Genomic DNA, 27,381 nt, shown 5'->3' on the forward strand with positions numbered 1-27,381 from the left:
TTTGGGCATTTCTGACAAACCAGGGTGCGTTTAGTGCCATCCTGAGATAGTTTGAGTTGTTCTGAGTAGTTTGCAATTTTTTAATGTTTCTTTGTGTCGTGTGTTCCCCAGGCTGGTGAGGCGTAGATTAATTGGGGTCTTATTACTGTCTTATATATGAGGATTTTGTTATTTTGGTTTAGGAAGCTTTCCTGTTTAGGAGTGGGTACAGTTGTGCTATGGTCTGGTTGACCTTTGTAATGATGTAGTCGGTGTGCGTCTTTAAATTTAATTCCCTGTCCAGGTGTTCTCCTAGGTATTTTGCTGTTTTCTGCCTGGGGGTTATTTTTCCAAACATTTGAATGTTATCTTCTGGTTCTGTTTTTCTTCTTCTGAATAATACTGCAGTACTTTTTATTGGATTAATTGCTATTCGCCATTTGCTGTATAGGTTGCGTTCTTGTTCTTGGTTGCGAGTTTTGGTCTGAGGGATCTAGCTATGATGACTGTGTGATCGGCATAGAGTGCAGTGATGGTTGGTGATAAGTTGGGGAGGTCGGTCATGTATATGGAGAAGAGTAGAGGAGATAGTACGGATCCTTGCGGAACACCGGTCATTATTTTTCTTTCAGTGGATCTGATTCCTTCTATTTTAATTCTGAATTTTCTGTTATTTAATAAAGATCTGAGGAGTTGGACGACCAGTGTTGGTATTCCGAACTTGTGTAGCTTGTACAGTAGCCCATAGTGCCAGATCTTGTCAAACGCCTGGGCTATGTCTAAGAAGATTGCTCCTGAGTGTGGGGTGCCATTCGTATCCTTGAGTGATATGTTCTAACTCTGTAGACTTGTTGGGTTGTTAAGTGGTCTTTTCTGAAACCGAATTGTTCATGAGGTATTATGTTGTTGTTTTCTGCTGCTTCTTGTATTCTGGGATTATGTGTTCTGCTATGTGATCAAGGATTATGTGTTCTGCTATGTGTTCAAGGATTATGTGTTCTGCTATTTTGCCTATGCAAGATAGTAAGCTGATGGGCCTGTAATTTTGTGCGAATTGTGTGTCCTTTCCTGGTTTAGGGATGAGAAAGATGTCAGCTAGTTTCCAGCGTTCTGTGTAATGTTTTAGTCGTAATATGGCGTTGGTGATGGCTACTAGGTGCATGATGCCTTTGCAGGGGAGTAGTTAAAGTGCTACATTCGGGATCCCATCAGGACCTGGGGCGTCGATGTTTTAGTTTGGATGCGTATACCTTCATCTGTGTTTGTTGCTTTTGTAAATGTGATTCCTGTTGTCTTTAGAGAGGTAGCAATCGACATCCAGTGGTCTTTGACCCTTAGGATGAATGTGGACATTCTTTCTTTTGTTCCTTTGTCTGTCTCTATTGTTTTGCGTGTTTCTACCGTGTTCGATATTTTCCTATTCTTTTGTATCTTCTGGAAGTCGGTATGCTAATCTGCTGTCTGGGAGGCGCTGTTATGTATTGCATTTTCTTCTTAACGCAGAGGTTGTTAAAGAAACCAGCAATATACAGTATAGTGCTTTATACGTTGATTGAACATTATGTCGTTAGAGGGCGCTGTTATCGAACTAATTTTGAATTTTTTAAAAATTTGCATATCACCCGAGTAAGTTCTTATTAGCGCAGTTTGGTAGATAGCATTGCACTATGCCTATATAAAAAGTTTCATATCGCTCGGATCATTTTCCAGCGAGTATCAGCGTATTCTTGCTGTAAGACTGAAAACAAGCAGCTTTTGACTAAAAAACACGAAAAAATTGACTTTTTGCAAAATTTCACGGAAACGTTATTTTCGTGTTTTACACACACAAACGCTATGAAATGAAGCTATTTGAGTGTATTTAAGTATATTTCGTTATATGGCACATAATTTAACGCAGAGGTTGTTAAAGAAACCAGCAATACATAGCATAATGCTTTATACGTTGTTTGGACATTATGTCGTTAGAGGGCGCTGTAATAGAAATAATGTTGAATTTTTTAAAAATTTGCGTATCACCCGATTAAGTTCTCATTAGCGAAGTTTGATAGATAGCATTGCCCTATGCCTATATAAAAAGTTTCATATCGCTCGGAACATTTTCCAGCGAGTATCAGCGTATTAGTGCTGTAAGAGTGAAAACAAGCAGTTTTTGACTAAAAAACACGAAAAAATTCAATTTTTGGAAAATTTCACGGAAACGTTATTTTCGTGTTTTACACAAACAAACGCTATCAAATGAAAGCTATTTGAGTGTATTTAAGTATGTTTCGTTATATGGCACATAATTTAACGCAGAGGTTGTTAAAGAAATCAGCAATATATAGTATAGTGCTTTATACGTTGTTTGGACATTATGTCGTTAGAGGGCGCTGTTATCGAACTAAGGTTGAATTTTTTAAAAATTTGCATATCACCCGAGTAAGTTCTGATTAGCGCAGTTTGGTAGATAGCACTGCCCTATGCCTATATAAAAAGTTTCATATCGCTCGGATCATTTTCCAGCGAGTATCAGCGTATTCGTGCTGTAAGAGTGAAAACAAGCTGCTTTTGACTAAAAAACTCGAAAAAATTGACATTTTGCAAAATTTCACGGAAACGTTATTTTCGTGTTTTACACACACAAACGCTATCTAATGAAGCTATTTGAGAGTATTTAAGTATATTTCGTTATATGGCACATAATTTAACGCAGAGGTTTTTAAAGAAACCAGCAATACATAGTATAGTGCTTTCTACCTTGTTTGGACATTATGTCGTTAGAGGGCGCTGTTATCGAACTAATGTTGAATTTTCTAAAAATTTGCATATCACCCAATTAAGTTCTTATTAGCGCAGTTTGATAGATCGCTCTGCCTTATGCCTATATAAAAATTTCTTATCGCACGGATCATTTTCCAGCGAGTATCAGCGTATTCATGCTGTAAGAGTGAAAACTAGCATCTTTTGACTAAAAAACAAGAAAAAATTCATTTTTTGCAAAATTTCACGGAAACGTTATTTTCGTGTTTTACACACACAAACGCTATGAAATGAAGCTATTTGAGTGTATTTAAGTATATTTCGTTATACGGCACATAATTTAAAGCAGAGATTGTTAAAGAAACCAGCAATACATAGTATAGTGCTTTCTACCTTGTTTGGACATTATGTCGTTAGAAAACGCTGTTATCGAAATAATGTCGAATTTTTTAAAAATTTGCATATCACCCGATTAAGTTCTTATTAGCACAATTTGATAGGTACCACTGCCATATGCCTATATAAAAAGTTTCATATAGCTCGGATCATTTTCCAGTGAGTATCAGCGTATTTGTGCTGTAAATGTGAAAACAAGCAGCTTTTGACTAAAAAACACGAAAAAATTAACTTTTTGCAAAATTTCACGGAAACGTTATTTTCGTGTTTTACACAAACAAACGCTATCAAATGAAAGCTATTTGAGTGTATTAAAGTATATTTCGTTATATGGCACATAATTTAACGCAGAGGTTGTTAAAGAAACCAGCAATATATAGTATAGTGCTTTATACCTTGTTTGGACATTATGTCGTTAGAGGGCGCTGTTATCGAACTAATGTTGAATATTTTAAAAATTTGCATATCACCCGAGTAAGTTCTGATTAGCGCAGTTTGGTAGATAGCACTGCCCTATGCCAATATAAAAAGTTTCATATCGCTCGGATCATTTTCCAGCGAGTATCAGCGTATTCTTGCTGTAAGACTGAAAACAAGCAGCTTTTGACTAAAAAACACGAAAAAATTCACTTTTTGCAAAATTTCACGGAAACGTTATTTTTTTGTGATTTACACACACAAACGCTATGAAATGAAGCTATTTGAGTGTATTTAGGTATATTTCGTTATATGGCACATAATTTAACGCAGAGGTAGTTAAAGAAACCAGCAATACATAGTATAGTGCTTTCTACCTTGTTTGGACATTATGTCGTTAGAGGGCGCTGTTATCTAACTAATGGTGAATTTTTAAAAATTTGCATATCACCCAAGTAAGTTCTTATTAGCGTAGTTTGATAGATAGCTCTGCCCTATGCCAATATAAAAAGTTTCATATCGCTCGGATCATTTTCCAGCGAGTATCAGCGTATTCGTGCTGTAAGATTGAAAACAAGCAGCTTTTGACTAAAAAATACGAAAAAATTCACTTTTTGCAAAATTTCACGGAAACTTATTTTCGTGTTTTACACACACAAACGCTATCAAATGAAGCTATTTGAGTGTATTTAAGTATATTTCGTTATATGGCACATAATTTAACGCAGAGGTTGTTAAAGAAACCAGCAATACATAGTATAGTGCTTTATACCTTGTTTGGACATTATGTCGTTAGAGGGCGCTGTTATCGAACTAATGTTGAATTTTTTAAAAATTTGCATATCACCCGATTAAGTTCTTATTAGCGCAGTTTGATAGACAGCACTGCCCTATGCCTATATAAAAAGTTTCATATCGCTCGGATCATTTTCCAGCTAGTATCAGCGTATTCGTGCTGTAAGAGTGAAAACAAGTTGCTTTTGACTAAAAAACACGAAAAAATTGACTTTTTGCAAAATTTCACGGAAACGTTATTTTCGTGTTTTACACACACAAACGCTATCTAATGAAGCTATTTGAGTGTATTTAAGTATATTTCGTTATATGGCACATAATTTAACGCAGAGGTTGTTAAGAAACCAGCAATACATAGTATAGTACTTTCTACCTTGTTTGGACATTATGTCGTTAGAGGGCGCTGTTATAGAACTAATGTTGAATTTTTTAAAAATTTGCATATCACCCGATTAAGTTCTTATTAGTGCAGTTTGTTAGATAGCATTGCCCAATGCCTATATAAAAAGTTTCATATCGCTCGGATCATTTTCCAGCGAGTATCAGCGTATTCGTGCTGTAAGAGTGAAAACAAGCTGCTTTTGACTAAAAAACACGAAAAAATTCACTTTTTGCAAAATTTCACGGAAACGTTATTTTTTTGTGTTTTACACACACAAACGCTATCAAATGAAGCTATTTGAGTGTATTTAGGTATGTTTCGTTATATGGCACATAATTTAACGCAGAGGTTGTTAAAGAAACCAGCAATACATAGTATAGTGCTTTCTACCTTGTTTGGACATTATGTTGTTAGAGGGCGCTGTTATCGAACTAATGTTGAGTTTTCTAAAAATTTGCATATCACCCGATTAAGTTCTTTTTAGCGTAGTTTGATAGATAGCTCTGCCCTATGCCTATATAAAAATTTCTTATCGCTCGGATCATTTTCCAGCGAGTATCAGCGTATTCATGCTGTAAGAGTGAAAACTAGCATCTTTTGACTCTTACAGCATGATGCTAGTTTTCACTCTTACAGCATGAAGGAGTAAGAGTGAAAGATGCTAGTTTTCACTCTTACAGCATGAAAGAGTGAAAGAGTGAGAGTGAAAACTAGCTGCTTTTGACTAAAAAACAAGAAAAGATTCACTTTTTGCAAAATTTCACGGAAACGTGATTTTCGTGTTTTACACACAGAAACGCTATCAAATGAAGATATTTGAGTGTATTTAAGTATATTTCGTTATATGGCACATAATTTAACGCAGAGGTTTTTAAAGAAACCAGCAATACATAATATAGTGCTTTATACCTTGTTTGGACATTATGTCGTTACAGGGCGCTGTTATCGAACTAATGTTGAATTTTTTAAACATTTGCATATCACCCGATTAAGTTCTTATTAGCGCAGTTTGATAGATAGCACTGCCCTATGCCTATATAAAAAGTTTCATATCGCTCGGATCATTTTCCAGCTAGTATCAGCGTATTCGTGCTGTAAGAGAGAAAACAAGCTGCTTTTGACTAAAAAACACGAAAAAATTGACTTTTTGCAAAATTTCACGGAAACGTTATTTTCGTGTTTTACACACACAAATGCTATCTAATGAAGCTATTTGAGTGTATTTAAGTATATTTCGTTATATGGCACATAATTTAATGCAGAGGTTTATAAAAGAAACCAGCAATACATAGTATAGTGCTTTATAACTTGTTTGGACATTACGTCCTTAGAGGGCGCTGTTATCGAACTAATTTTGAATTTTTTAAAAATTTGCTTATCACCCGATTAAGTTCTTATTAGCTCAGTCTGATAGACAGCACTGCCCTATGCCTATATAAAAAGTTTCATATCGCTCGGATCATTTTCCAGCGAGTATCAGCGTATTCGTGCTGTAAGAGTGAAAACAAGTTGCTTTTGACTAAAAAACACGAAAAAATTGACTTTTTGCAAAATTTCACGGAAACGTTATTTTCGTGTTTTACACACACAAACGCTATCTAATGAAGCTATTTGAGTGTATTTAAGTATATTTCGTTATATGGCACATAATTTAACGCAGAGGTTTTTAAAGAAACCAGCAATACATAGTATAGTGCTTTATACCTTGTTTGGACATTATGTCGTTAGAGGGCGCTGTTATCGAACTAATGTTGAATTTTTTAAAAATTTGCATATCACCCGATTAAGTTCTTATTAGCGCAGTTTGATAGGTAGCACTGCCCTATGCCTATATAAAAAGTTTCATATCGCTCGGATCATTTTCCAGCGAGTATCAGCGTATTCGTTCTGTGAGAGAGAAACCAAGCTGCTTTTGACTAAAAAACACGAAAAAATTGACTTTTTGCAAAATTTCACGGAAACGTTATTTTCGTGTTTTACACACACAAACGCTATCTAATGAAGCTATTTGAGTGTATTTAAGTATATTTCGTTATATGGCACATAATTTAACGCAGTGGTTGTTAAAGAAACCATCAATACATAGTATAGTGCTTTATACCTTGTTTGGACATTATGTCGTTAGAGGGCGCTGTTATCGAACTAATGTTGAATTTTTTAAAAAATTGCTTATCACCCGATTAAGTTCTTATTAGCGCAGTTTGATAGACAGCACTGCCCTATGCCTATATAAAACGTTTCATATCGCTCGGATCATTTTCCAGCGAGTATCAGCGTATTCGTTCTGTAAGAGTGAAAACAAGCTGCTTTTGACTAAAAAACACGAAAAAATGGACTTTTTGCAAAATTTCACGGAAACGTTATTTTCGTGTTTTACACACACAATCGCTATCTAATGAAGCTATTTGAGTGTATTTAAGTATATTTCGTTATATGGCACATAATTTAACGCAGAGGTTTTTAAAGAAACCAGCAATACATAGTATAGTGCTTTATACCTTGTTTGGACATTATGTCGTTAGAGGGCGCTGTTATCGAACTAATGTTGAATTTTTTAAAAATTTGCTTATTACCCGATTAAGTTCTTATTAGCGCAGTTTAATAGATAGCACTGCCCTATGCCTATATAAAAAGTTTCATATCGCTCGGATCATTTTCCAGCGAGTATCAGCGTCTTCGTGCTGTAAGAGTGAAAATAAGCTGCTATTGACTAAAAAACACGAAAAAATTGACTTTTTGCAAAATTTCACGGAAACGTTAGTTTCGTCTTTTACACACACAAACGCTATCTAATGAAGCTATTTGAGTGTATTTAAGTATATTTCGTTATATGGCACATAATTTAACGCAGAGGTTTTTAAAGAAACCAGCATTACATAGTATAGAGCTTTAAACCTTGTTTGGACATTATGTCGTTAGGGGCGCTGTTATCGAACTAATGTTGAATTTTTTAAAAATTTGCATATCACCCGATTAAGTTCTTATTAGCGCAGTTTGAGAGATAGCACTACCCTATGCCTATATAAAAAGTTTCTTATCGCTCGGATCATTTTCCAGCGAGTATCAGCGTATTCGTGCTGTAAGAGAGAAAACAAGCTTCTTTTGACTAAAAAACACGAAAAAATTGACTTTTTGCAAAATTTCACGGAAACGTTATTTTCGTGTTTTACACACACAAACGCTATCTAATGAAGCTATTTGAGTGTATTTAAGTATATTTCGTTATATGGCACATAATTTAACGCAGAGGTTTTTAAAAGAAACCAGCAATACATAGTATAGTGCTTTATACCTTGTTTGGACATTATGTCCTTAGAGGGCGCTGTTATCGAACTAATGTTGAATTTTTTAAAAATTTGCTTATCACCCGATTAAGTTCTTATTAGCGCAGTTTGATAGACAGCACTGCCCTATGCCTATATAAAAAGTTTCATATCGCTCGGATCATTTTCCAGCTAGTATCAGCGTATTCGTGCTGTAAGAGTGAAAACAAGTTGCTTTTGACTAAAAAACACGAAAAAATTGACTTTTTGCAAAATTTCACGGAAACGTTATTTTCGTGTTTTACACACACAAATGCTATCTAATGAAGCTATTTGAGTGTATTTAAGTATATTTCGTTATATGGCACATAATATAACGCAGAGGTTGTTAAGAAACCAGCAATACATAGTATAGTACTTTCTACCTTGTTTGGACATTATGTCGTTAGAGGGCGCTGTTATAGAACTAATGTTGAATTTTTTAAAAATTTGCATATCACCCGATTAAGTTCTTATTAGTGCAGTTTGTTAGATAGCATTGCCCAATGCCTATATAAAAAGTTTCATATCGCTCGGATCATTTTCCAGCGAGTATCAGCGTATTCGTGCTGTAAGAGTGAAAACAAGCTGCTTTTGACTAAAAAACACGAAAAAATTCACTTTTTGCAAAATTTCACGGAAACGTTATTTTTTTGTGTTTTACACACACAAACGCTATCAAATGAAGCTATTTGAGTGTATTTAGGTATGTTTCGTTATATGGCACATAATTTAACGCAGAGGTTGTTAAAGAAACCAGCAATACATAGTATAGTGCTTTCTACCTTGTTTGGACATTATGTCGTTAGAGGGCGCTGTTATCGAACTAATGTTGAGTTTTCTAAAAATTTGCATATCACCCGATTAAGTTCTTTTTAGCGTAGTTTGATAGATAGCTCTGCCCTATGCCTATATAAAAATTTCTTATCGCTCGGATCATTTTCCAGCGAGTATCAGCGTATTCATGCTGTAAGAGTGAAAACTAGCATCTTTTGACTCTTACAGCATGATGCTAGTTTTCACTCTTACAGCATGAAGGAGTAAGAGTGAAAGATGCTAGTTTTCACTCTTACAGCATGAAAGAGTGAAAGAGTGAGAGTGAAAACTAGCTGCTTTTGACTAAAAAACAAGAAAAGATTCACTTTTTGCAAAATTTCACGGAAACGTGATTTTCGTGTTTTACACACACAAACGCTATCAAATGAAGATATTTGAGTGTATTTAAGTATATTTCGTTATATGGCACATAATTTAACGCAGAGGTTTTTAAAGAAACCAGCAATACATAATATAGTGCTTTATACCTTGTTTGGACATTATGTCGTTACAGGGCGCTGTTATCGAACTAATGTTGAATTTTTTAAAAATTTGCATATCACCCGATTAAGTTCTTATTAGCGCAGTTTGATAGATAGCACTGCCCTATGCCTATATAAAAAGTTTCATATCGCTCGGATCATTTTCCAGCTAGTATCAGCGTATTCGTGCTGCAAGAGAGAGAAAACAAGCTGCTTTTGACTAAAAAACACGAAAAAATTGACTTTTTGCAAAATTTCACGGAAACGTTATTTTCGTGTTTTACACACACAAATGCTATCTAATGAAGCTATTTGAGTGTATTTAAGTATATTTCGTTATATGGCACATAATTTAATGCAGAGGTTTATAAAAGAAACCAGCAATACATAGTATAGTGCTTTATAACTTGTTTGGACATTACGTCCTTAGAGGGCGCTGTTATCGAACTAATGTTGAATTTTTTAAAAATTTGCTTATCACCCGATTAAGTTCTTATTATCTCCCCCCACCCCCCCCCCCCCCCACCCCCCCCCCCCCCCACCCCCCCCCCCCCCCACCCCCCCCCCCCCCCACCCCCCCCCCCCCCCACCCCCCCCCCCCCCCACCCCCCCCCCCCCCCACCCCCCCCCCCCCCCACCCCCCCCCCCCCCCACCCCCCCCCCCCCCCACCCCCCCCCCCCCCCACCCCCCCCCCCCCCCACCCCCCCCCCCCCCCACCCCCCCCCCCCCCCACCCCCCCCCCCCCCCACCCCCCCCCCCCCCCACCCCCCCCCCCCCCCACCCCCCCCCCCCCCCACCCCCCCCCCCCCCCACCCCCCCCCCCCCCCACCCCCCCCCCCCCCCACCCCCCCCCCCCCCCACCCCCCCCCCCCCCCACCCCCCCCCCCCCCCACCCCCCCCCCCCCCCACCCCCCCCCCCCCCCACCCCCCCCCCCCCCCACCCCCCCCCCCCCCCACCCCCCCCCCCCCCCACCCCCCCCCCCCCCCACCCCCCCCCCCCCCATTAAAGAAACTAGCAATGCATAGTGTACTGCTTTTTCCTTGTTTGGACATTATGTCCTCGTGAGGGGCGCTGTTATCGAACTAATGTTTAATTTTTTAAACATTTGCATATCACCCGATTAAGTTCTTATTAGCGCAATTTGATAGATAGCACTGCCCTATGCCTATATAAAAAGTTTCATATCGCTGGTAGCATTTTCCAGCGAGTATCAGCGTATTCGTGCTGTAAGAGTGAAAAGAAGCATATTTTGTCTAAAAATCACGAAAAAATTCACTTTTTCAAAATTTAACGGAAACGTTATTTTTGTGTTTTACACACAGAAACGCTATCTAATGAAGCTATTTGAGTGTATTTAAGTATATTTCGTTATATGGCACATAATTTAACGCAGAGGTGGTTAAAGAAACCAGCAATACATCGTGTAATGCGTTTTACCTTGTTTGGACATTATGTCGTCAGAGGGCGCTGTTATCGAACTAATGTTGAATTTTTTAAAAATTTGCATATCACACGATTATATTTTTATAGGCGCAGTTTGAGAGATAGCACTGCCCTATGCCTATATTAAAAGATTCATATCGCTCGAAGCATTTAACAGCGAGTTTCAGCGAATTCGTGCTGTAAGAGTGAAAAGAAGCAGATTTTGACTAAAAAACACGAAAAAATTCACTTTTTGAACAATTTCACGGAAACGTTATTTTCGTGTTTTACACACACAAACGCTATCTAATGAAGCTATTTCAGTGTATTTAAGTATATTTCGTTATATGACACATAATTTAACGCAGAGGTTGCTAAAGAAACCAGCAATACATAGTGTACTGCTTTTTCCTTGTTTGGACATTATGTCGTTTGAGGGCGTTGTTATTAAACTAATGTTGAATTTTTTAAAAATTTGCATATCACCCGATTAAGTTGTCATTAGCTCAGTTTGATAGGTAGCACTGCCCTATGCCTACATACAAAGTTTGATATCGCTGAAAGAATTTTCCAGCGAGTATCAGCGTAATCGTGCTGTAAATGTGAAAACAAGCAGATATTGACTAAAAAACACGAAAAAATTCACTTTTTCCAAAATTTCACGGAAACGTTATTTTCGTGTTTTACACACAAAAACGCTATCAAATGAAGCTATTTGACTGTATTTAAGTATATTTCGTTATATTGCTCATAATTTTACGCTGAGGTTGTTAAAGAAACCAGCAATACATAGTGTATTGCGTTTCACCTTGTTTGGACATTATCTCGTTAGAGAACGCTGTTATCGAACTAATGTTGAATTTTTTTAACATTTGCATATCACACGATTAATCTCTTATTAGCGCAATTTGATAGATAACATAACCCTATGTCAATTTAAAAAGTTTCATAATGCTGGAAGCATTTTCCAGCGAGTATCAGCGTATTCGTTCTGTTAGAATGAAAAGAAGCAGATTTTGACTAAAAAACACGAAAAAATTCAATTTTTGCAAAATTTCACACAAACGTTATTTTCGTGTTTTACACACACAAACGCTATCTATTGAAGCTATTTGATTGTATTTAAGTATATTTCGTTATATCGCACATAATTTAACTCAGAGGTTGTTAAAGAAACTAGCAATGCATAGTGTATTGCTTTATACCTTGTTTGGACATTATGTCCTCGTGAGGGGCGCTGTTATCGAACTAATGTTTAATTTTTTAAACATTTGCATATCACCCGATTAAGTTCTTATTAGCGCAGTTTGATAGATAGCACTGCCCTATGCCTATATAAAAAGTTTCATATCGCTGGTAGCATTTTCCAGCGAGTATCAGCGTATTCGTGCTGTAAGAGTGAAAAGAAGCAGATTTTGTCTAAAAATCACGAAAAAATTCACTTTTTCAAAATTTAACGGAAACGTTATTTTTGTGTTTTACACACAGAAACGCTATCTAATGAAGCTATTTGAGTGTATTTAAGTATATTTCGTTATATGGCACATAATTTAACGCAGAGGTGGTTAAAGAAACCAGCAATACATAGTGTAATGCGTTTTACCTTGTTTGGACATTATGTCGTCAGGGGGCGCTGTTATCGAACTAATGTTGAATTTTTTAAAAATTTGCATATCACACGATTAAATTTTTATAGGCGCAGTTTGAGAGATAGCACTGCCCTATGCCTATATTAAAAGATTCATATCGCTCGAAGCATTTAACAGCGAGTTTCAGCGTATTCGTGCTGTAAGAGTGAAAAGAAGCAGATTTTGACTAAAAAACACGAAAAAATTCACTTTTTGAACAATTTCACGGAAACGTTATTTTCGTGTTTTACACACACAAACGCTATCTAATGAAGCTATTTCAGTGTATTTAAGTATATTTCGTTATATGACACATAATTTAACGCAGAGGTTGCTAAAGAAACCAGCAATACATAGTGTACTGCTTTTTCCTTGTTTGGACATTATGTCGTTAGAGGGCGTTGTTATTAAACTAATGTTGAATTTTTTAAAAATTTGCATATCACCCGATTAAGTTGTCATTAGCTCAGTTTGATAGGTAGCACTGCCCTATGCCTACATACAAAGTTTGATATCGCTGAAAGAATTTTCCAGCGAGTATCAGCGTAATCGTGCTGTAAATGTGAAAACAAGCAGATTTTGACTAAAAAACACGAAAAAATTCACTTTTTCCAAAATTTCACGGAAACGTTATTTTCGTGTTTTACACACAAAAACGCTATCAAATGAAGCTATTTGAGTGTATTTAAGTATATTTCGTTATATGGCTCATAATTTTACGCTGAGGTTGTTAAAGAAACCAGCAATACATAGTGTATTGCGTTTCACCTTGTTCGGACATTATCTCGTTAGAGAACGCTGTTATCGAACTAATGTTGAATTTTTTTAACATTTGCATATCACACGATTAATCTCTTATTAGCGCAATTTGATAGATAACATAACCCTATGTCAATTTAAAAAGTTTCATAATGCTGGAAGCATTTTCCAGCGAGTATCAGCGTATTCGTTCTGTTAGAATGAAAAGAAGCAGATTTTGACTAAAAAACACGAAAAAATTCAATTTATGCAAAATTTCGCACAAACGTTATTTTCGTGTTTTACACACACAAACGCTATCTATTGAAGCTATTTGATTGTATTTAAGTATATTTCGTTATATCGCACATAATTTAACTCAGAGGTTGTTAAAGAAACTAGCAATGCATAGTGTACTGCTTTTTCCTTGTTTGGACATTATGTCCTCGTGAGGGGCGCTGTTATCGAACTAATGTTTAATTTTTTAAACATTTGCATATCACCCGATTAAGTTCTTATTAGCGCAATTTGATAGATAGCACTGCCCTATGCCTATATAAAAAGTTTCATATCGCTGGTAGCATTTTCCAGCGAGTATCAGCGTATTCGTGCTGTAAGAGTGAAAAGAAGCAGATTTTGTCTAAAAATCACGAAAAAATTCACTTTTTCAAAATTTAACGGAAACGTTATTTTTGTGTTTTACACACAGAAACGCTATCTAATGAAGCTATTTGAGTGTATTTAAGTATATTTCGTTATATGGCACATAATTTAACGCAGAGGTGGTTAAAGAAACCAGCAATACATCGTGTAATGCGTTTTACCTTGTTTGGACATTATGTCGTCAGAGGGCGCTGTTATCGAACTAATGTTGAATTTTTTAAAAATTTGCATATCACACGATTATATTTTTATAGGCGCAGTTTGAGAGATAGCACTGCCCTATGCCTATATTAAAAGATTCATATCGCTCGAAGCATTTAACAGCGAGTTTCAGCGAATTCGTGCTGTAAGAGTGAAAAGAAGCAGATTTTGACTAAAAAACACGAAAAAATTCACTTTTTTGCAAAATTTCACTGAAACGTTATTTTCGTGTTTTACACACAGAAACGCTATCTAATGAAGCTATTTGAGTGTATTTAAGTATATTTCGTTATATGTCACATAATTTAACGCAGAGTTTGTTAAAGGAACCAGAAATACATAGGTAGTGCTTTATACCTTGTCTGGACATTATGTCGTTAGAAAGCTCTGATATCGAACTAATGTTGAATTTTTAAAAAATTTGCATATCACACGATTAAGTTCTTATTACCGCAATTTAATAGATAGCGTGGCCCTATGCCTATATAAAAAGTTTCATATCGCTGGAAGCATTTTCCAGCGAGTATCAGCGTATTCGTGCTGTTAGAGTGAAAAGAAGTAGATTTTGACTAAAAAACACGAAAAAATTCACTTTTCGCAAAATTTCACGGAAACATTATTTTCTTGTTTTACACACACAAACGCTATCTAATAAAGCTATTTAAGTGTATTTAAGTATATTTCGATATATGGCACATAATTTAATGCAGAGGTTGCTAAAGAAACCAGCAATATATAGTGTAGTTCTTTTTACCTTGTTTGGACATTATGTTGTTTGAGGTCGCTGTTATCACACTAGTGTTGAATTTTTTAAAAATTTGCATATCACCCGATTAGGTTGCATTAGCGCAGTTTGATAGACAGCCTTGCACTATACCTAGGTAAAAAGTTTCATATCGCTGGAAGCATTTTCCAGCGAGTATCAGCGTATTCGTTCTCTAAGAGTGAAAACAAGCAGATTTTGAATAAAAAACACGAAAAAATTCACATTTCGCAAAATTTAACGGAAACGTTATTTTCGTGTTTAACCCACACAAACGCTATCTAATGAAGCTATTTGAGTGTATTTAATTATATTTCGTTATATATCACATAATTTAACGCAGAGTTTGTTAAAGAAACCAGAAATACATAGGTAGTGCTTTATACCTTGTCTGGACATTATGTCGTTAGAAAGCTCTGATATCGAACTAATGTTGAATTTTTAAAAAATTTGCATATCACACGATTAAGTTCTTATTACCGCAATTTAATAGATAGCGTGGCCCTATGCCTATATAAAAAGTTTCATATCGCTGGAAGCATTTTCCAGCGAGTATCAGCGTATTCGTGCTGTTAGAGTGAAAAGAAGTAGATTTTGACTAAAAAACACGAAAAAATTCACTTTTCGCAAAATTTCACGGAAACATTATTTTCTTGTTTTACACACACAAACGCTATCTAATAAAGCTATTTAAGTGTATTTAAGTATATTTCGATATATGGCACATAATTTAATGCAGAGGTTGCTAAAGAAACCAGCAATATATAGTGTAGTTCTTTTTACCTTGTTTGGACATTATGTTGTTTGAGGTCGCTGTTATCACACTAGTGTTGAATTTTTTAAAAATTTGCATATCACCCGATTAGGTTGCATTAGCGCAGTTTGATAGACAGCCTTGCACTATACCTAGGTAAAAAGTTTCATATCGCTGGAAGCATTTTCCAGCGAGTATCAGCGTATTCGTTCTCTAAGAGTGAAAACAAGCAGATTTTGAATAAAAAACACGAAAAAATTCACATTTCGCAAAATTTAACGGAAACGTTATTTTCGTGTTTAACCCACACAAACGCTATCTAATGAAGCTATTTGAGTGTATTTAATTATATTTCGTTATATATCACATAATTTAACGCAGAGTTTGTTAAAGAAACCAGAAATACATAGGTAGTGCTTTATACCTTGTCTGGACATTATGTCATTTGAAGGCTCTGATATCGAACTAATTTTGAATTTTTAAAAAATTTGCATATCACACGATTAAGTTCTTATTACCGCAATTTAATAGATAGCGTGGCCCCATGCCTATATAAAAAGTTTCATATCGCTGGAAGCATTTTCCAGCGAGTATCAGCGTATTCGTTCTCTAAGAGTGAAAAGAAGCAGATTTTGACCAAAAAAACGAAAAATTTACTTTTTGCAAAATTTCACGGAAACGTTATTTTTGGGTTTTACACACACAATCGCTATCTAATGAAGCTATTTTAGTGTATTTAAGTATATTTCGTTATATCGCACATAATTTAACGCAGAGGTTGTTAAAGAAACCAGCAATACGTAGATACTGCTTTCTACCTTGTTTGGACTCTTTTTTTGGATTAAGTTTGGATTATGCCGTTATAGGACGGTGTTATCGAACTAATGTTGAATTTTTTAAAAATTTGCATATCACCAGATTATGTAGTTATTAGCGCAGTTCGATAGATAACACTGCCCTATGCCTACATTAAAAGTTTCATATCGCTGGAAGCATTTTCCAGCGAGTTTCAGCGTATTCGTACTGTAAATGTGAAAACAAGCAGATTTTGGCTAAAAAACACGAAAAAATTCACTTTTTGCAAAATTTCACAGAAACGTTATTTTCATGTTTTACACACACGAATGCTATCAAATGAAGCTATTTGAGTATATTTAAGTATATTTCGTTATACGGCACATAATTTAACGAAGAAGTTGTTAAAGAAACCAGCAATACATAGTATAATGCTTTATACCTTGTTTGCACATTATGTCGTTAGAGGGCGCTGTTATCGAATTAATGTTGAATTTTTTAAAACTTTGCATATCACCCGATTAAATTCTTATAGGCTCAGTTTGATAGATAGCACTGCCCTTTGCCTATATAAAAAGTTTCATATCGCTGGAAGCATTTTCCAGCGACTATCAGCGTATTCGTGCTGTAAGACTGAAAACAAGCAGATTTTGACTAAAAAACACGAAAAAATTCACTTTTTGCAAAATTTCACACAAACGTTATTTTCCTGTTTTACACACCTAAACGCTATCTAATGAAGCTATTTGATTGTATTTAAGTATATTTCGTTATATCGCACATAATTTAACTCAGAGGTTGTTAAAGAAACCAGCAATACATAGTATAGTGCTTTATATCTTGTTTGAACATTATGTCTTTAGATGGCGCTGTTATCGAACTAATGTTGAATTTTTTAAATATTTGCATATCACCCGATTAAGTTCTTTTTAGCGCAGTTTGATAGATAGCACTGCCCTATGCCTATATAAAAAGTTTCATATCGCTGAAAGCATTTTCCAGCTAGTATCAGCATATTCGTGCTGTAAGAGTGAAAACAAGCAGATTTTAAATAAAAAACGCGAAAAAATTGACTTTTTGCAAAATTTCAAGGAAACGTTATTTTCGTGTTTTACACACTCATACGCTATCAAATGAAACTATTTGAGTGTATTTAAGTTTATTTCGTTATATAGCACATAATTTAACGCAGAGGTTGTTAAAGAAATTAGCAATACATAGTGTAATGCTTTATACATTGTTTAGACATTATAATGTTAGGGGGCGCTGTTATCCAACTATTGTTGATTTTTTTAAAAATTTGCATATCATCCGATTAAGTTCTTATTAGCGCAGTTTGTTAAATAGCACTGCCCTATGCCTATATAAAAAGTTTCATATCGCTGGAAGCATTTTCCCACGAGTACAGCGTATTCGTGCTGTAAGAGTGAAAACAAGCAGATTTTGACTAAAAAAGACGAAAAAATTGACTTTTTGCAAAATTTCACGGAAACGTTATTTCCGTGTTTTACACACACAAACGCTATCAAATGAAGCTATTTGAGTGTATTTAAGTATATTTCGTTATATTGCACATAATTTAACGCAGAGGTTGTTAAAGAAACCAGCAATACACAGTGTGGTGCTTTATACCTTGTTTGGACATTATGTCGTTAGAGGTCGCTGTTATCGAACTAATGTTGAATTTTTTAAAAATTTGCATATCACCCGATTAAGTTCTTATTAGCGAAGTTTGACAGATAGCACTCCCCTATGCCTATATAAAAAGTTTCATATCGCTGGAATCATTTTTCAGCGAGTATCAGCGTATTCGTGCTGTAAGAGTGAAAAGAAGCAGATTTTGACTAAAAAACACAAAAAAATTCACTTTTTTCAAAAATTAACGGAAACGTTATTTTCGTGTTTTACACATACAAACGCTATATAATGAAGCTATTTGAGTGTATTTAAGTATATTTCGTTATATGGCACATAATTTAACGCAGAGGTTGTTAAAGAAACCAGCAATACATAGTATACTGCTTTCTACCTTGTTTGGTAGAAAACTACCCATTGTCCCCAGTTCTAGCAAACATTTTCCTAGAAAAAATCTAAACGAAAGCTCTATCTTCCTTTTCATTTATAACAAAACTTTGGAAACGTTATGTTGATGATATTTTTATTATATGGAGTCATGGACGCACATCTCTCATAGATTTCTTCATCATCTTAACAACCAACATCCTAATATAAAATTTACTGCTGATCTAGAACAAAATATTTCCTTACCTTTCCTGGATGTAATGGTTACACAATGCTCTGAAAGATTAAAAATCTCTATGTACAGGAAACCTACTGATAAATGTAGATATCTTCATAGTCATTCTCATCATTTCCAACCAGAGAAACGTGGAACTATATTTACCTTAGGACAGAGAGCATGCTGTCGTTTGAATGAATGTTAAATTAGAGTATGGGATGAACTCCAAAAAAAAAATTACTTATCTCTTATCTTTAAACAAAATGGATACTCCGAAAAAACGATTAAGAAATTTTTTCTGGATCCTCCTAGACAGTGCACCACAGAAACTAATAATAATTTTAAAGGCAAGGTAGCATCTCCATCCCATACATTATCACAGTCTCTAACAAATTGGCTAAGGTCCTTAAAAATACATCAGGACGTTCTTCACCACGCTTCCAAAAATCCGTTCTCTTATCAGCCATCCAAAATCTATTCATCACAACCTAAAATATCCAGGTGTATATAAATTATGGTGTGATTGCAATATCACTTATTTTGGACAAACCAACAAATCTATTGAACAATGTATTGAGGAGCATAAGAGAGACATCTCCTATAAAAGATCACATGCAACTGCGTTGTCAATTCATGTTCGTTTCTCAAGTAATCCTAATAATATTCTCCAAAATCACTCTGTTTGCTTGGATAAATCAGAAAATATTCTTCGCTGTGGTGACGAGTTCGAAAGAAAAATCGTGGAATCCCAGGAAATCACCTTCAATGCTGAACACTTAAACAGCAATTTGAGTTATAACATCCCAGATAGCCATACTGCAGTTATTCAATATTGACGTTCAAGAGAGCCTGCACGCACGCACACACGCAATAAACAATAGCGTGCCAGTTAGAACAACTTAAAAAAATGCCACGTTTTTTGTTTCAGTTATGTGTTGCAATTTTTACCTGTAATTTTCTGTTTTTTAGATGCTTCAATGTTTATTACCATTCTCTTCCTTTAATGAATACCTAATGAAGGCTGTTATAAGCCGAAACGAGTTGTATTATTCTCATAAATAACTTTATAAATTTCCTCGGTTTTTAAGTCATTAAATCTATATTTTTTAAAAATATCACAACAACCGAGTACAAGTCCATAATGACATATATATATATATATATATATCAGTATCTATATAGATACTATATAGATACATATAGATACATTACAATAATTTTTAGTGTTGGATTATAAGGATAATTTATTATTATTATACACTGCAATATCATTGAATAAGCTCAGTCAGTTTTGAGCTAGTTGGAGATGGGAGAGTGTTGTATTTTATTCTTGTTTTCAGTATGTTTATTTATGATACAGATTTGTCATGATACTCCATAGAACATTCAGCATTTATGGATGTGGTCTGTCATTCCATTTCCCATCGAGGGTGGTAACGTAGTAATATATTGATATTGATCTGGAGCATCTGGAAACGGAAGCCGGGAATCCGGCAAACGACTTTGTCAAAACAGTGGCCAAAATCTAATCCAAGACGGCAGGAATTAAAGACTAACTCAGGGTATCTGGGCTGGAGGAGGGAGCAGGCGAATATATCATAGTTAAGTTATACTTATCATGTCTACTTGGGCAAGAGGAGTGTATCGTAGAGCTGCGGCAATTAGTAACGTTGTTACCTGCTGTGCACATTCCAATGCTCCTTATCCTACTCGCATGGGGAAAGTCAAATTTAGTGTTCATTTTGATCATGTTTGTAAACACGATATACTAGGACCATTATTATTTGTAATTTTAAAATTAAATAAAGAAGCTCCATATAAAAAAGATGTCTTTAGAGGGCCTGGCCATTAAGGGAATATGAAGAAATTAATTCATTTTCTTTAACTAGTCAATATTGATAACTCTTCAGTTCACACTATAGCTTCAGTTTTGAAGGAATTTTTAAGAAGTTGCCAGTGGGAATATTTGGTCCTGAAAATGAAGAAGAACTGTTTGAGCTAATAAATATTGAAAGTATAGACGAAAACTGGACAGAATTCACAGGTTAATTACTTCTCTTCCTGTTGTTGCTTAACACCTTCTGGTGCTTTTATTTGGAACATTCCGTGCCAATTTAAATTCTGCAGAACACTGTGAAACAGGCACGTCATGAGAAGCCCTTGGAGTCAGTGTAGCTCCACGTTTCTTTCAGTCTTGTGTGAGTGATGGTAAAATGGCACGAATGGAGGATGCTGTTCGGTTTAAGTGGTAACACTGCACTGGCTGTTAACAGGTATCCATAATGTACTGTTATATCCATGACTTTCAGAGAAGCATTTGTGGATTGTGACATTCTGGGACAACAAAACTATTTTTGCAGTTTCAGAATGTCATGAGTAGTTTGTTTGTAGGAGAAACAATACAAACATATGAATCATTAATGATGTGGAAGAGGGTATAATCATCTGAAAACTTGAGCCATTTGAACAACATTGCTGCCACTCAGGGGAACAAGCATGTCAAAATTACCACAAGATAGCAGCACACGGGGTATCATGAGCATTGTGAACAACTGGTTATTACATTCTGTATCTGAGGCATTAAAAAACATTTGTAAATTGAGGAAATAAATGTCTCAACACATTTTGAGCTTTAAATTAAAGATGCCAAGAAATTATATAAAACACAGGACACCCTTTATCCAAGTTTATGCAAAAAAAAGAAAGAGTTTGCATGTGAAGTATCTAACCTAACACAAAGAGCTGCTTGTATACAGTATAGAGTATACATACATACTTGTTCATAAAGACTGCATCACCTACTATAACCCTGTTTTTTTTGGTAATTAAATTTGAATACATATTTGAAATGGGATAATAACACAATATTTGTTACAAATAATGAAGAAACTAATATAACATTTTTATATTTGATGTGACATAATTAGGAAATAATTCATAATTTGCTAATATTTCAAAATATTTTCACTGAGAAAATACATACTGGTATCAAAATTTAGTACAATTACATAGTTGTACTAACATTAAGAGCTAAAAATTCATTTTTGTGCTATTCAGTACTTCGTGGATCTTTCCTCTTCATTACAGCTTGGCATCGCCAGGGAATTGACAAATGCAATTTCCTGATGGGTGCAACTGCAATCATGGTTCTCGGAGCCTAAAGTGTATTCGGCTTCTTATTGTGTATTTCAGACTCCATTTAATAACACAAATTATCAATGGGGTGTTCAATCGAGCGTTTATTGAGCCACTTATTAACCTGTAGCAAAAAATAAAGCTTTTTTCAAATACTAAACTCAATTTGCATGGTACATTTTAGGATTATAATAGCTTCACTTAATATTTTTTGTCTTAAGACAAAGGGAAGAGTCATCTTGAAGGATTCAGGTCGTGATTGTGGTATCTGATAGTAGGCAGCAGTTCTAAAATTTTCTGGTACACTTGTGCATTTACTGAAACTGTTTTGAAATGTGACTAGCACCATGATACAACATGCATCCCCAGATCATCTGACTGGCTGAGAATTTGACTGTTGACACCCGACAGTCAAGACTGAATATTTCCCCTGACTGTCATCGAACTGTCTAGCTGCCGTCAGCACTCTGCAAGTTAAGCTTTTCATCATCATCATCATCATCATCATCATCAATGTCAGACCAAGAAACACTGACAGCAAAATATTTATGTCACTATGCAGCTTTGCTAAAACATTATTTTGATGCCAACTACAGGACAGTCATAAATACATATCGCATAACAAGACCTCAGACAACTAATTATATCATATATAAATACAATAATCACCATGGAAAGGCCACACGAAACTTTTACATCCCAGATATGATAAACAAATGACCTTTTGAATACAGAAACCATACAAAATACAATAGCCTGAAAAGAACTCTGAGGACATACTATGAACAAGAAACACGCACCCAAAATTGTATACAAACTTAATAAAGCACAATATATTCGTTCAGGCTTCCAGTTCAGCGACGCATCAATATATTCCAAGTTATTGTGTGTGTGTGTGTGTGTGTGTGTGTGTGTGTGTGTGTGTGTGTGTGTGTGTGTGTGTGTGTGTGTGTGTGTGTGTGTGTGTGTGTGTGTGTGTGTGTGTGTGTGTGTGTGTGTGTGTGTGTGTGTGTGTGTGTGTGCGTGCGTGCGTGCGTGCGTGCGTGCGTGCGTGCGTGCGTGCGTGCGTGCGTGCGTGCGCGCACGTGAGTGCGTGTGCGCGAATTTCTCAATCATAGATTTCGTAGCATCCCAACACAGCAAAAAAAAAAAACAATACATAATAACCAACTGGTGTCATCCTCAGATAAGCTTCGAGGATGAAAGCAAAAAAAAATTAGTTCTCATCCAAATGCATCATATGTAACCAAATGCATGTAATGTATGTATCACATGAAAACCAATGCATGTAATGTATGTATTATAAGTAAACCAATGTACGTAATGTAAATATCACATGTAAAAAAATGTAAGTAATGTATCATATGTAAACAAATGTATGTAATGTATATAATAATTGTAACAAATGTGTGTAATGTACATAATAACTGTAACAAATGTATGCAATGTAAAAAAAATTCTTTTGAAAGTAAATCACATGAATTTACACCGTATCTTTGTGAAAATAAGGAAACATAATATTTAGATTGCATATGTGTAAATACTGTTGTATAATCACACCATTTCAGACTTGAAAAAAAAATAGTAAACCACAACATGTAATATCATGTAACTTATGTAACTCTGAACAATTTAATTGTAAATTATTATCATGATTGTTATATATATAAAAAAAAACTGTTATCATCATTAGTATTTAAATCTCATTATATGTAGCACAAAGTGCTGAACCTTGTAAAATAATATACTGAATAGATGATCATTGTACATATGTAAATTTTTGAAAGAACAATAAAAAATATTATTATTATTATTATTATTATTATTATTATTATTATTATTATTATTATTATTATTATTATTATGAAACTCGTGAACATATTATTCGACACAAGCATTACTCCACAACAATTAAAAACTGCAGTAATTACGCCAATATACAAGCACGGCAAAGAAATGATACTCAGAACTACAGACCAATAGATACCCTACCAGTCATCTCAAAATTTCTAGAAAAAATAACACACACCAAACAACAGAACTATTTACAGAAGTACAACATCATCTCACAAAACCCATACGGCTTTCAGAAAACAAAAGCACCATCACTTTATTAGAAGACATCGCAGACACAATAAACAAAGCTCTCAACAAAAACAAGTATGCCGTCCTTATACTGTTGGACCTAACCAAAGCATTTGATACACTAGAACATGATATGCTATTCACAAACTATACTCAATAGGTATAAGAGGAACACTGCATACATGGTTCAAGAACTACCTCTCAAACAGAACACAAGTAACAAAAATAGGTACATGACACAGTTCGGGTGTCATATTATCACCCACTCTATTCAACATCTACATTATCGATGTTCATAACATATCCATAAGAAGTCAAATATTTCAGTACGCAGATGACAATGCACTACTTGCACTACTTGCAATCCACACAGACATTAACGCGACTCTCTGCAAAGCACAACAAGACCTAAACGAAATCACAACATACTTCAACCAAAACGCAATTCTAATCAACTGCACCAAAACACGGATGTTTATAATATACAACCCGAGAATCATACGCCCGCATCACTATCGATACACTGTCACACATACCGCTGTATTAACAACAAAAATACCTGCCAATGTTCCAAAATCAAACCTGTAACACATGAAAAATACCGCGGTCTCTATATAGATTTCCACCTTAAATCGACAAAACATATAGGATACCTACACACCAAACTCCGGATCATCGCAGCAAAACTCTTCCAAGTTAAAGACATTATTCCATCCAACATAAAAAAAAACTCCTATATCACGGTATCTGCGAATCCCTACTCAGATACGGAATAACAGTCCAGGCAAAGACATCAAACAGCCACCCAACAAAATTAGAAACGTTACACAGGAAAATCGTGTCAACAGTGTTCTGGACACTTTACACGCAACAACCAATATCCGACAAGCACAATGCGATACACAGAATTCTGAGCATTAAAAACCTGAAACACTACATGACGTTAACAACGAATTACTTCAACATAACCTATCGAAACAACAGAGACACGTATCGTATAACACGACCCACAAGAACTCCCTACATTCTTAAACCGTTCAACAATTCATACGGGTCTTTTGTGAGATCACATCAGATACCCACGCAACTCAACAACCTACCAAGAAATTTAAAACACATAGATAACTACAGAACATTAACACACGAAGTCTGCAAAATATACCAACATCCAATGCCAACATCCCATACATAAATAGTGGCAACAGCATAAATAGAGAAGTCTAAATCCCATTCTCTTCAGAGACTCTAACCCAACTTCGAAGTAGGTGGGATTAATTCGCCTCACTCAACCACACGTAATCCTTATAACCAAAGAAGCATATTATGTAATAAAGCAGTTGGTAAAGTATACAACAATAAAGAAGATATTGATGATAGTGATTATTATGTGATAATATCATTAATATAATACTTTTATGTAACATGAAAAAATAATGTAATAAATTATTCTTATAATCGAAAAATTATATAAACAAAAAAAAATTATTATATAAAAAAATTCTGAATAAACTTCATTGTTAACGTTGGAAGAACATGTGTTGTAAATACCTAATGTAGAGACAAAAAAAAATACTATTAAAATTTTTAGTGATTAGAAATCAATGTAGAAAATGCAGCACTTAGAGCTAAATTCTGTAAAATTATAAGTTGCAATGTCACTCAAGATGTCTATTGTATGTGTAAATATTTTAGCAATCAATAAGTTACTATTACTTACTAAAATTTATTATTATTATTATTATTATTATTATTATTATTACGTACGTAGTAGTGCTTATTATGAACAAATGTGTTAGTGTAATGTGTTATAAATGTTATATACAATATATATATATTATTATTATTATTATTATCTTTATTATTATTATTATTACTTTATTTACATAATTGATTCACAGTCAAAACAAAATATCATTTATTCGTAATCTACAATTTGACTTGTAATACAGAACAATTCAGATTCTACCGAAGAATCTAAAAATAGATTCTTGGGTTGAATCTGAGAATGGTCTGGTAGGTAACGTCGTAAAATACGGGATGTGCTAAGTAATACTTTTTTTTTTTTTTGTATGTCATGTTGAGTCACTTTGTTGATGTTTAATTGCAGTAAAAAGTTGGATATCTTCTTTGAATTTGCACCAAGTGCAACGATAACTATTGAAATGACTTTTGTGTGCTTAAGCCACCGCCAGCCAACTTCGATTGCCAAATCTCGTTTCTCGTTATTAATTTTTTCCAGTTCTTTGTTATTAATATTTTTATCACGAGGTAATGCGATGTCAATAATCCAAACCTGTTGATGTTCGATAATTGTGATTTCAGGTCTTTTGTGTTCCAAATGCCAATCAGTTTGTATATTCTAAAGTCCCAGAGAATTTTTGCTGTTTCGTTTTCGAATACTGTCTCTATTGCATGCCCGCCACCAGTTATCAGAAGTAGGAAAGCTAATATTTTTTGCATACATGCCAATGAAATATTTTGGCCACTTTATCATGGCGGTATTTATAGTCAGTTTGAGCAATCTTGCTGTAGGCACTGAATACATGCTCTACAGTCTCATCTCTCTGATCGCATAATCTGCATTTGATGTTTTTATTGATGTACAAAACTTTTGCTTTGATTGCATTAGTTTGTAATGCCTGTTCTTGAAAACAACTTGAATATATATCTTTCTGTTACGTTTTTAATATATCCATATTGTAGTCATTACCACGTCTTGTTCACATCAATTTTGTCCTCAGTATATCTAAGAATTGGCCATGCAAGGGTTTATTTTTCCAGTGCACATATTGGTGATTTTGTTATTCCTTTGTGTAATCGGATTTTTTTCCTATTGCTTCTAGAAAGCCATCTTGTGTAATTGCTTGAAGAATTCGCTCAGCGCTATTGTCGATGTAACTTTATAAACTAATTTCTTCTTCTTCCACAGTCTCTCTCACTTGCAACAAACTCTGTCCATCTCTTCTTCTTGGTAGGTATAACCGGTGAACATCACTTCGTGGATGTAATGCATGAAGTATAGCTTATTTTTGTGGTCCAATTTTTACAAATACAATTTGTAAAAATTGTATTTGTAAAAATTGTTTGATAAAAATTGTTTGATAAAAATTGTTTGACCTCCCAAAGATCTGCCTACTTCCAACACAGCAACCAAATCAATAACAAATATATGTATATATAACCAGTATCACCCTCAGATAAGCTAATTACAAAGCTTCGAGGGTGCAGTTGAGTTACATCCCAGTAGCAGTATTTATCTAACATTATTCACTTACATTCTGTAATGAATTCTAGTAGTAAACAGAAAATGTGATAGTAATACTCTTCAGTTATATAAGTTTAAAATTATATATTTAATTTACAATTTAAATTTTAAAAAAATTATCATTATGTAAACTGCAACATAAGTAATATTGTTTAAGTTGTGAGTCATTAATAATAGACACGATTACTATGATTATTATTAATGGTAATAATACACACCTTTTACTCTTGTGTCAATGAAAAATTCTGCAAATGATAATGATATTAAGAGTAATTATAATTCTTACTGAACCATTTTGCAAGAAAAAGATGCATTGTTGCCTAAATATTAGTATATTCATGTAATTATTTGAGAGATAATAATAAAAAATTATTATTATT

The 27,381-nt window shown here is 34.7% G+C and overlaps 1 pseudogene; it reads left to right on the forward strand.

The window, feature by feature from the left end:
* The first annotated feature begins 20,134 nt into the window (after nucleotides 1-20,134).
* LOC150108674 (rho GTPase-activating protein 20-like) lies at nucleotides 20,135-20,768 on the forward strand (annotated as a pseudogene).
* The last annotated feature ends 6,613 nt before the right edge of the window (nucleotides 20,769-27,381 follow it).

This window comes from Typopeltis vanoorti, chromosome 3, assembly GCF_054136105.1.
Source record: "Typopeltis vanoorti isolate ZY-2024b chromosome 3, IOZ_Tvanoo_1.0, whole genome shotgun sequence".
NCBI lineage: Eukaryota > Metazoa > Arthropoda > Arachnida > Uropygi > Thelyphonidae > Typopeltis > Typopeltis vanoorti.